The following is an 8,105-nucleotide window of genomic DNA, read 5'->3' as shown; positions in this document are numbered from 1 at the left end:
CCTGAGCCGCACTGCAAAAGGTTTAAAAATAAAAATAAAAATGAAATTAGTCCCAGTCAATTCTAAGGGTTTAGTTATTTCCAAATCTTGCAGCCATGCCAATAAAATCCACTGATCTAATTGAAGCAACATTGAGCTCTCTTGAAAAAAAGAATAATGATCTTCTAACGCCCACCATCATAGAATCGAAGATCATTTGCTTCGGGATACTCAGGAGCACATACACCCAACCATAACTCGACAACACAGGCCCTTCAACGTCCATCCTTCAGATATTTTCCACCTTATTTATAATTATGCTAACTTCAAATGCCTATTATTAGACAAAACACATCATTTAATTTAAATTCCACATTAACCCAATTTGCTTTTTTTTAGTCTAATGTGGTGGGCCTTTCTTGTTGGAATGATTAAAAATTCATAATTAGTCAACAAGTCAATATTATATATCCTTTTAATTTAAAGCCCATTTAGTTTTCTTTTCTATTTTTTAATATGAAAGTCCAATAAATAGTTTCTGAAGCTAAAAAAAATTCCCTTACTAGGTCAATACACCAACTTTTTTTTTCCCCCCCCCTGAAAAAGGCCTCAGATTTGCAGAAAATTCAATCATGAAAGATATAATCAAACGATGTCGACAAATCTTTGCAGACCATCATAGGCCCTTTAGCATAAAAGCTAAAAAGAGGTGTTGAAATAAGAAATTTGGCATCCAAATCTCAAGTAGATGTCACCAAGGATTTTTCAGATTTCAAGGATAAAATAGATGATGTCTAAAGTTAATCAAAGAAAAGACTATTCGTATAAATTGTAAGACTAAACAACGAAAAAACTGCGCATATAAATTATAGATGTTACTCACGTTCGAGACCGAGATGACTCTTCCGATACGTCTTTAGGGCTAAGGACCAAGGCCCGTACCACTACTCTCTTTAGGGCTAAGGCTGTGGCCAGACCTGCAATTCCTACTCCCTCTATCACGACATCTTCCTTAATAATTTCCATCTCTTTCTCTTTCTCTTTCTCTTTCTCTTTCTTTCTGATGTGTTTATGTGTGTATGTGTTACGGGTGGCTTTAATTTATAGATCATCATATCAGAGTTGATATTGACGGATAGACGCCTCGTTTTACTAAAGAAGATATTTCTTGTTACCCAAGTATTAAAATAGTAAATTAATTAAAAAATTAAAAAAAAAATTAATGACTCAGTCCTTTAGGTTTCAAGAATTAGATTAAATTAGAAAAAATAAATAAATTAAAAAATCACTCTATCTGCTCTCAACAAAGGTTTTAATATATATTATAGTCTTGAGTCTCCCTAAGATTCTTGTTGGGTTGAATTTGGTCTCTATAAGAAAGTGGTCAAGCAAAGGAGTCACCTTCGTGGGCCAATTTAAATGATATGATTTTTTATGATAGAGAGAGAGAGAGAGAGAGAGGGACGTGTGGCATTTAAATGGGTTTGGGTTCATCCCCTCTAAAGTCGTATGGGGTTGGTCATGTGGGGGCCTCAAGGGAGATTAGTATGTCACGCTTACTTGAGAGTGTTGATGGGATACTCCCTTTGTTGAAAAAGAAAAAAAAAAAAAAAAAAAAAACGAAAAATGCCAGGTGAGTTGTTTCATATTGGTTTGAGGACTTTCGATGGTGCAACGTAAGGGTGTCAATAGGTACTCAAGTACCTGATTACCAAATGTACTCAAAATTGGTTAATTGGTTATGGGTCTACCAATATGGGTTATCTTAACGACCTGATAAAAATTGGGTCTCAATCGAGTACCTAACGGGTATTCAATTGGTACTCAATTAGTAAATTTATGACATAATAAGAAAATTAATAGTCCTATTAAATGTTTACAAAGATATATTTTGACGTAAATGTAATTGAACTAAAATTAAAATATAAAGAAAATGTAAAATCTTTAAATTTTACCTTTTTCCTCTATGAACTTCTATTCAGATTTCTTACTTTTATACAATTTCACCAACAAATAAATGGTTCATTCTATAATTTTCTACAATTTTACTCTAAAAAGTTTGATTTGCTTGAAGAATTTATGGTTGATCTTTAATTTTCAATTTATAAATTACAAGTAAAATTGGTACATTTATAAGTAATTGTCTATTTTATTAGATATATATTCGTATTTTTTTCTCATTCAAGAAAACATTATCTATCTTAATGGATACTCGACGGGTACCCGATGGGTATCAGGTATTGGTGGGGCCAATTCTAGGTTCAAGGATCTCATACGTAACACCCAAAAAAAATAATAATAATAATAACATATAATATCGACAATTAAATTTTAAGTGAATGAATTAATAATATATATTTATATTTCAATAAATTAGAAAGTAAAGTTTAGTAGATTTAATATTGGGTTAGGATCCCTAGACTCCTAAGAATGAGTCATGTGAACATTAGCATTCTCCACTACATTCACTCTTCAATAATACCCTTACCTTTTGTCTTTAATGAAAAATAGTAGAGTATGTTGGTATTTTATATAATAAATACTTGTTTGCATTGATTGTAAAGCATTTACGATCAACAAGAATAAAATGTACTTAACATTTATTATATATAAAAATGTATTTATAATGTAAATAAACACTTATTGTGTAAAACAGTCACAAATCCTTGTCTTTTCTTACTAGAAGACAAGACAGGTAAGGGCATGTTAAGAAAACAGATGCAATCGAAACAAGAAAGTGAATTGAAAAACAAACAATATTTTTTAGAAGAATTAGAGGAAATTACTAAAACAACTACGTATTTTGACAAAATTTCTCATTATCAAGAAGATTGTAAGTTTGGAAAGAAAATTTGAACAAACAGCACACATAGAAATAACACAATACATAGGTACGCAAACAAGTAGTCTTTTGAAATATCAGTCGGTTCTGCACAGATTTTCCAAATAGAGATTCTATTGCCACACCAACTTTTGCTAACGCCACCCCAATTCATATGCAAATCACCAAAGAATTAACACGCATCTTGGGGTGGCATTAGTAAAAGTTGGTGTGGTAATAGGACCAAATTTTTTGATCCAGTTCATTAAGAATTGGTAAGTTAGAAAATGTAGTCTGATTTGTTGGACCTAAGATTTGACTATTAAATTAACCAAAATATTGGTTTCTATGAGAGAATTCCTTCCACCCAAGTGTAGAGAGTTTGGACAAAGGAGCCAATTAACTACTACAAAAAAATGTTTTAGAATCACTTTTTTTTTTTTATATATTTTTTATTTTTTACTTTTAATAAATAGAAATCAATTTATTTATTATTTTGTTTTTGCTTGGAAAGCGAGGGTTAGTCATCAATAGAGGTGAAGGCGGGTTTAATAGGTTTTAAACCTTGGTTGTTGTATCAACATTAATTCCACAAGTATTCCCAAGTTGGCACCTTCAAGGATAACAAGCAATTCATCGTACCCCAAGCTTAAAGAATTTACATAATCAAATGTTCATCTTCCAAAAGAAGAGTTATGCACTCAACCTAAGAATACAAGAGTCAAGAGGTCAACCTAATGAGCATTTTGCAAGCGAATAACTTGATCCAATTAACCAAACCTGGGCAGTTGAATCCCCATGCATGTAACGCAACTGTTACATTATCAAACCCACTTTTAAGTAGTTGCAAAGTTAATTGTTAATAAAGGTCAGTTGCAAGCTATTAATGTTGTTTTGTGCAAAAAAAATTCCCAATCAAGTTATGCATTAATGGTGTTACTGGGGAGGCGGTTACGAATTAAGCCTTAAGCTTAGATCTGAAATTGTCCATCCGGCCAAGTCTATATCAAGGGGAGATCCCTCTCAACACCAAGCAGAAATCATAAACTCCCAAGAGATTAAACTCACTCTCTACTCTTATTGCTCTACGACTTAGTTATTTTAACTTTGTTGGTCTTTTCTAATTTGATTGTCAAAGGTTTTTAGGCAGACACTACACTAGTGTCCAAGCAAAAATCACGTCACCAAGAAGATCAAAGTTCCCCCATCTCACCTAAGAAGGTTCATTCCAAAGAGTATCATACAACCCAAATAGTTTCCCGCAGAGACCATCCAAGAAACCTCTCAAAAGCAAAAGTCTTGGCTCCTTTTGATTTATGATGATATTAGAGCTAGAGTTTAATTTATATTGGTAGTACAACTTTTTCCAAGATAACAAGATGAACATGATTGACAAAGCTTTCCATCATTATTAGGGAGATTCATGGCAGTTATTTGAACCCTATTGCATTTGAAATTTCATGAATTTAGTAATTTTTCATCATTGGATTTTGAATTTGAAATTTGGGAGTTCAACGATCTTATTTCCAAGTCTTGGATCAAATTAAAAAAAAAAATGAATATTATTTTTATTTTTTTAAATTCAATCTAGACCATGAACTCTAGAGGGCTGAAGTGTCATTTTGCCACATGTGAATCCAACAACTCTTAGTCAGATTTTTACGGTAACTATGGGAGTCTAAAATAAATTCAAGAAATATACAATACTAGTACAAAACACTCTTGAATCATCTTAACCATTAAAAAATCAAAACAAAAGTTAAAAGTTGTTGCATCTCCCTCATTACACTTAGCGTTTCCTTAGCCTTTTGGATCTTTGAACATCTTCCTCACTAAGTTTCTAATTAAAAAGGACTTTTCTCTAATTTTGCATCCAAAAACCTGCACAATAAGTACAATTCATCCTCCCATTCCAATATTTTCTAGCTAGACCATTTGCACTCAATGGGTCATACTCTTTCTTGTAGCATGGCACTAAAGTTTGGTATCACAATTTTTTTTCCTAGAACTAAGGTATCCAATTCTCTTAGAACACCTAAATCATCTTCGGGCACGTGTAATCCCCTTCCACCACATGCCCCAGGTAATTTTTGAGACAAATCCCTTATGTTGGCCCCTAAGGGGGTTTCAAATGTAAGCCCTCCACCTCTTAAGGCAGGTTTTGGCCATCTCACCAACCCTTTTTGTAAGCTATTTTATGTAGCTTTGTTAGATGAGCTTTCCACCTATATCCCAATAAGTAACATCATAAATGCCAAAGTACATCAAGAGATGATTTCATGTAGAGCATTGGGGGGTGAGCACTTGGTTTTAAACCTCGATGTTCCATCTTGCCTCGTCATACAATCTAATCCATCTTGCCTGAGAGAGAGAGAGAGAGAGAGAGAGAGAGAGAGAGAGAGAGAGAGAGAGAGAGATCTATATATATATATATATATATATAGAATTAAAATTGTGACAAAATCTATGATAATAGTTTTTTGTAAATCACTTTTAATGGGGGTACAAGTTTCGAAATGGGCTGATTTTTGGTAGGGATAATCTCTATGGTGAGGAGATCATCCTGACCAAAACTCAGCCCATTCCAAAACTTCTAACCCTAGTTTACAAGTTGAAAAATCGTGAATCGTTTATTTTTATTTTTTGGTAAACCACTTTTGATGGGATTAGAAGTTTTAGAATAGGCTGATTTTTTATGAGGATGATCTCGACAGTGAGGAGATTATCCTCACCAAAAATCATCCCATTTCAAACCTTCTAAATTATATAAAATAAAAATCATTGTCATAGATTTTGTCACAATTGTTATCCCATGAAATGCCACACATGTATATATGGGTCCTGTTCAACAACAAACATTTTGGCAAAACATTTTTCACAACATGGGTTAGAAGTTTTGGAATTGGTTGATTTTTGGTGATGATGATCTCTACGGTGAGGAGATCATCCTCACCAAAAATCAGCCCATTCCAAAACTTCTAGCCCCATGTTTACAAGTTGAAAAATCATGGACCATCCATTTGTTGTAAATCATTTTTGATGGGGTTAGAAGTTTTGGAATGGGCTGATTTTTGGTGATTATGATCTCCTCACCGTAGAGATCATCCTCACCGGTGAGGAGATCATCACCAAAAATCATCCCATTCCAAAATCTCTAACCCATGTTTTGAAAAATGTTTTGCCAAAATGTTTGTCGCTTAACATTTCCCTATATATATATAGGGAGGCGTTCGGCGTCAGGCAAAATATCATTCGTTTTAACAAACGAAATGAGACCGTTGGATAAGACACAGATGAACGGCGCAGATGAGTTCAATTTAACAGAAACATGTTAACTTGGGTTTGTAAAATTGCAAATACCTCCCTCCAAATGCCTTTTTGTTAATTTGACCCTCTCTCTCTCTCTCTCTCTACAAACAGACAACTTTGTCTCTCTCTTACGCTCCAACTCTCTCGCTGTTACTCTCTCTCTCTCTCTCACTGGTTTTCTCTCTCTCGCTACAACTCTCTGTTTATCGAAAGGTTTCTCGATCTATCGAACGTCATCCATTGATGATGGGGTTGTGTTCTTGAGGGATGCTTATGGTGATGATGGGGTTTTGATGGAGAAGGACCCACAAGTAGTCTTCAATGAGAAGATGTATGGATATGCCAAGATGAAGGAAGTGGAAAGTGAAGATATAACTAACATGGAAAGAGAGATTGAGAGAGTTGTAGGAACATGCGGTGAATTCATAAAAAGAGAGAATAAGAGAGTTGTAGAAAGAGAGAGAGAGAGAGAGAGAGAGAGAGAGAGAGAGAGGCTTCAACTGTTAGAGAGAACAGAGAGTTCTCGTCTGTTCTTTTTCACTCTCAGGTTATAATTGTGCCAGGGAGGTGGCACTAATAATCCAAAAAAATGAGGGATGGCGCTGTAAAAATAGCATAAATCTATAAGTTAACATATATACCGATTAATTCAATCTCGACCGTTCAACGCCTCTAAATCCAACGATGGAGCTTCTTTTGTTAAAATGACTGTTAAAACAGATGGCTCCGAACGCCTCCCATATATATATATATATATATAGGGGGGGGTTCAATGGCTAACTTTTTGGCAAAACATTTTTCAAAACATGAGTTAGAGGTTTTGGAATGAGCTGATTTTTGGTGAGGATGATCTCTAAGGTGAGGAGATCATCATCACCAAAAATCAGCCCATTCCAAAACTTCTAACCCCATCAAAAACAGTTTACAAAAAATGGATGGTCAACGATTTTTCAGCTTGTAAACATGGGTTAGAAGTTTTGGAATGGGCTGATTTTTGGTGAAGATGATCTCCTCACCGTAGAGATCATCCTCCCCAAAAATCAGCCCATTCCAAAACCTCTAACCCATGTTTTGAAAAATGTTTTGCCATTGAACGCTACCCATATATATCCAAAACCTCTAACCCATGTTTTGAAAAATGTTTTGCCAAAAATTTTGCCATTGAACGCTACCCATATATATATATATATGGGTAGCGTTCAATGGCAAACTTTTTGGCAAAACATTTTTCAAAACATGGGTTAGAGGTTTTGGAATGGGCTGATTTTTGGTGAGGATGATTTCTACGGTGAGGAGATCATCCTCACAAAAAATCAGCCAATTCCAAGACTTCTAGCCCCAGTTTACAAGTCGAAAAGTCGTGGACCATCCATTTTTGTAAATCATTTTTGATGGGTTTAGAAGCTTTGGAATGGGCTGATTTTTGGTGATGATGATCTCCTCACCTTAGAGATCATCCTCACCAAAAATCAGCCCATTCCAAAATCTCTAACCCATGTTTTGAAAAATGTTTTGCCAAAATGTTTGTTGCTGAACATTTCCCATATATATATATATATGGGTCGGGTTCAAACGACACACATTGCAACACACATTGCGACAACGTGTTTTGTCTTATATGGGTAAAAATGTTTGGAATGGACTGATTTTTTGTGAGGATGATCTCTATGGTGAGGAGATCATCCTTGCCAAAAATCAGCTCATTATGAAACTTCTAGCCCCATGTTTACAGGTTGAAAAATTTTAAACCGTTCAATTTTTGTAAATCAATTTTGATGGGGTTAGAAGTTTTGGATTGGGATGATTTTTTGCAAAGATGATCCCCTCATCACAAAGATCATCCTCACAAAAAATCAGCCCATTCCAAACATTTTTGCCCATATAAGACAAACACGTTGTCGCAATGTATGTCGTTTGAACCCCACCCTATATATATAGGATTAGGATCCATATACACATAAAGCTACTCATAAAGCTACAACGTGTTTTGTCTTAT

General features: G+C 34.5%; 1 non-coding gene across 1 annotated transcript; it reads right to left on the bottom strand.

Moving 5' to 3' along the window:
* Positions 1-581: 581 nt before the first annotated feature.
* Positions 582-667, bottom strand: LOC147409754 (small nucleolar RNA SNORD34). The gene has a single exon (XR_015175700.1). It is a non-coding gene; the product is annotated as a small nucleolar RNA SNORD34 (small nucleolar RNA).
* Positions 668-8,105: the final 7,438 nt, after the last annotated feature.

This window comes from Akebia trifoliata, chromosome 2, assembly GCF_017979445.1.
Source record: "Akebia trifoliata isolate Shusen 1 chromosome 2, ASM1797944v1, whole genome shotgun sequence".
NCBI classification, from domain to species: domain Eukaryota; kingdom Viridiplantae; phylum Streptophyta; class Magnoliopsida; order Ranunculales; family Lardizabalaceae; genus Akebia; species Akebia trifoliata.
The sequence above is the reverse complement of the archived record's forward strand: the minus strand, read 5'-3'. Positions and strand labels throughout refer to the sequence as shown.